Source organism: Mauremys mutica, chromosome 4 (genome assembly GCF_020497125.1).
Source record: "Mauremys mutica isolate MM-2020 ecotype Southern chromosome 4, ASM2049712v1, whole genome shotgun sequence".
Lineage (NCBI taxonomy): Eukaryota > Metazoa > Chordata > Testudines > Geoemydidae > Mauremys > Mauremys mutica.
Window position 1 is genome coordinate 156394060 of NC_059075.1, and position 4321 is coordinate 156398380.

Genomic DNA, 4321 nt, shown 5'->3' on the forward strand with positions numbered 1-4321 from the left:
TGAGGACCCAATGGGAGATCAGCTTTCAGAAAAGGCCGGGGAGGCCGGCGCCGCAGCTCTAGTCTTCTCAGGTGGCCGCACAGCGAGCGCCCCCCCCCCCCCCTCCGTGGGTAACAGAGGGTTTGGCGACACTTGCGGCTGTGCAGCGCTGGGCGTTAAACCTGCCTTCGTACAGCTGAGCAGGGGCAGTGCTGCCGTCTGTCCACGCTGCCGGCTGCCGGCGCACGGTCCTGGCCACATCGGCAGCAGCATTGGGAGTGGTGCATTATGGGCAGCTATCCCAGCGTTCCAGTGGCTGCAAAGGGCTTTTCAAAAAGGGGTGGGCGGGGTGGAGTGTGACAGGGAGTGTGGGGGAGAGAGAGAGAGAGTGGATTTTTGGAGCCGACACTGTGTCAGCACCTGCAAGTTCCGACCCCCTCCCCTACCCCTACCCCTACCCCTCTCTCGCTCACTGAAAGCAAATAGCCCTCTTTGGTTTTTTCCTCACAGACCAGATAAGCAGCCTCCCTGAAACGGATCCCCCCCCCCCCCCGCACGCCGTGCTGCTTCTCTCCTCAAGTCCCCTCTCTTCTAGCTGTGGGCGTTCCAAAGAGAGCTCATTCACAGCAAACAGGAGCTGTGTTTGTTTTTTTGATAAGCAGCTTCGGGAGCCTGTAGTTCAGAACAAAACAAACAGGCATCACAACAAAACAAAGAGCCTAATCTTTACTTAAAAACATTATGGGAAGCTTCCGGAGGTCAGTTACAGCGTAGTAAGATTATTCCCTGTTTACACTGGCACCGCAGCACTGCAGGAGCAGCGCTATTCTCTTTATTCCTCTCGTGGAGGTGGAGTACATGCAGCGCTGTAGCCAGGGAGATACAGCGCTGTATGTGCCTTGCCAGTGTGGACAGGGAGTGAGTTACAGCGCTGTAAAGCCACCACCAGTGCTGTAACTCTCAAGTGTAGCCAAGCCCAGAATGGCACGTCTCACAATCCCCAGCGGGCACTAATCGGCCCCACGCTGCCTTCCAGTCCAGGCCCTGCTGCGCGCCTCAACCCGCCCCCCCCCACACACACACACACGCCCATTCTGTGGCCAGTCACCAGGAGCCGCCGTCACATAACGTGCCTAAGCCGTGGTCACCAACACCCCACAGCACAGCCAGGCACCGGCTCGGTTACGGGAAAAAACAAACCAGCGGTTTAGCCCCTAACTGCCAGGAAACATAATTGTGGCCCAACACCAAACTTACATAATTTCTCTTCTTTAGCTTAGTCTAGGGGTAGACAACCTATGGCACAGATGCTGAAGGCAGCACATGAGCTAATTTTCAATAGCACTCACACTGCTCAGGTTCTAGCCACTGATCCCAGGAGGTCTGTGTTTTAATTTAATTTTAAATAAAGCTTCTTAAATGTTTTAAAAACATCATTTACTTTACATACCACAATAGTTTAGTTACATATTACAGACTTATAGAAAGAGACCTTCTAAAAAAGTTCAAACGTATTACCAGCTTGTGAAACTTTAAAGTAAATGAATAAAGACTCAACACATCACTTCTGAAAGATTGTTCACCTCTGGGTTAATCAGAAAGCCGGATGCACCTTCCCCATGTCAGGCAACAGGCTTCCAGCTCAGGGTGACACCCAGTGGTGAGCTGCAGCCGGTTCGTACCGGTTCATGCGAACCGGTTGTTAAATTTAGAAACCCTTTTAGAACCAGTTGTAAAGGGCTTTTAAATTTAACAAAAGCTCCGCTCCCTGCCCTGCCCCCAGCCCCAGCTAACCTGGCTCCAGCTCTGCCTTTGCCTCCTCCTCTGAAGACTCCCCCTCCAGGCTTCCCGCCAATCAGCTCTTAGCGCGGGAAGCCTGGGAGGGCTGAGAAGGAAGCAGCAGCTTCCTGCAGGTAAGCTGGGGGGGGGCACAAGGAGGGCTCTAGGCACCGCGCGTCCCTGGCTCCGACCCCGACCCTGGCCAGGCGGCGCGGCTCTGGGCCGGCCCCCAACCCCGACCCCAGCCAGGCGGCGCGGCTCCAGGCCGGCCCCCAGCTCTGACCCCGACCCCGACTCCAGCCGGGCGGCGCGGTTCCGGGCTGGCCCCCGGCTCTGACCTCAGCCCCGGCCCCGGCCCCGACTCCGGCCGGCCGGGCGGCGTGGCTCTGAGCCGGCCCCCGGCTCTGACCTTGGCCCCGACTCCAGCCGGGCGGCGCGGTTCCGGGCCGGCCCCCGGCTCTGACCTCGGCCCCGGCCCCGACTCCGGCCGGCCGGGCGGCGTGGCTCTGAGCTGGCCCCCGGCTCTGACCTCGGCCCCGACTCCAGCCGGCCGGGTGGCGTGGCGCCAGGCCGGCCCCCGGCTCTGATCCGGCTCTGACTCCGGCCGGCACGGCTCCGGGCCGGCCCCCGGCTCTGACCCCGATTTCGGGCTGGCCAGCGGCTCTGGCCCGGCCCCCAACTCCAGCCCAGCGCCCGTGGCTCCCAGCCCCGGCTCTGGGGGACATGGCCCCCATCTCCAGGCAGCGCGGTAAGGGGGGCAGGGAGCAGCGAGAGGGTGTTGGATAGAAGGCCGGGGGTGGATTAGGGTCGGGGGTGGATTAGGGTCAGGACTAGGGGTGGTCAGAGGGCAGGGAACAGGGGAATTGAATGGGGGCAAGGCTCCTGGGGGAGCAGTCAGGAAGGACCAGGGGTTGGATGGGGCGGTGGGAGGCAGTCAGGGGCAGGGGTTCCAGGGGCAGTCAGGACAGAGAGAAGGGGTGGTAGGATGGGGCAGGGGTCCTGGGGGCCATCAGGAATAAGAGGAGGGGTTGGATGGGGTGGCAGGGGGCAGTTAGGGGACAGGGAAGGGGGGTGGATAGGGCAGGGGTCCCGGGGGGGCGGGGCAGGAGTCCCGGGGGGCGGGAGGGTCACGACCCCCTCGTGGGGTGAGGAGGAGGGAACCGGTTGTTAATATTTTGGCAGCTCATCACTGGTGACACCCCCCCCCCCCCACCCATGAGTGGTGGACTCCCAAGAAGCTACGCTAAAAATATGGGTCCCAACCCCAAAACTTATTCAAAATTTACACCAGTGTCCCCAAAATGCTGGCTTTTAATATTCAAATAAGATATGCCACCCTCAGTCAACTCCCCTTACCCTCCAGTGGAAGCTGCCGCCAGAGACAACGTTGATATTTAAATTAGCTAGTACGTCGCTCGGTCAATTCCCTCTGCTCTCCAGCAGGTGGCGGAGCTCGCTCACTGACATTTCTCCCATCAGCTTCAGGCCCCAGGGTTTGCAAATGAATCTCTAGGATTCTAGCGGCAGAATATCGCTTAATCACTTGGGTTAGCAGTTGAGGAATGTGGTGCTGCTCTGAGGGGACTTACTTGCATACTTGGGATATTAGTGCAAAAATACAATTAGAATTTCTGTTAGACAATTGTAAGGGCAATTTATATTTGGCAAAAACCTTATTTAGTGAAAGAAATGCTGGTGTGACAGCACAGTTACTGGGGCTACAAAATACTTTCCCTCCTGGATGAAACAAGAAGTTAGAATTAGAAAATTACATAGTTTGTTCCAATGTTGGTACAGGTTTAATTTCGCTTAAGTGCAGGTTTGTTTAGGGCTGACTGTTTTGGTTTATTGGTTTGGTTTTTTGTTTTTTAAGTTAAAGTGGAGCTTTTAATTGACGTTTGCTGGATTGGAATGTCTGACATGCAATACCAGTTTTTACATAGTTCTGCATATTTTATACAGATTTGGCCAGTATTCAACTATTCAATTGCTTTATAGGTGGTTTTAATAGTAGGGCTTACTTATTTGATGTTATTTTATCATCCTGTAGTAGCACTCTTTTTTGATAATTTATGACATTTGTTAATTTTTGTTTTTAAAAACAAAATAGTTTTGCTTAATGTTTGTGTTTTAAATTAAGCATTGTTTACAGTTTCAAATTTTGGTTTCTGATGAGCTATTTAAGAGGATTTGGGATTTAATACTAACATTTGGACAGATTTAGATTATTTATATGGATTTGGACTAAATCCTGTTTACTATTTTATTTTAATAAAAGTGATATTGCTGTAAACCCTGGCCGGGGGGGGAGAGGAGTATTTAACTAAGGAGCAGAAGCATGGCCCCAGTGCGAGTGGAGCAAGGTGAAGAGGGGGGTGCAGGCCCTCAATTTTTTTCTCCAGCCCACCTCAGCCCCCCACCCCAGCAAATGGTAAAAGGCTGATGCCACACCTGCTGGCCATGCTGCATTACCCCAACTGGTCACTGGGTGTCACTGATGCTCCATGGGAGAAGACCCACCCCATGCATTTCCCTGACTGGCCACCGGGTGTCACTGCTGCTT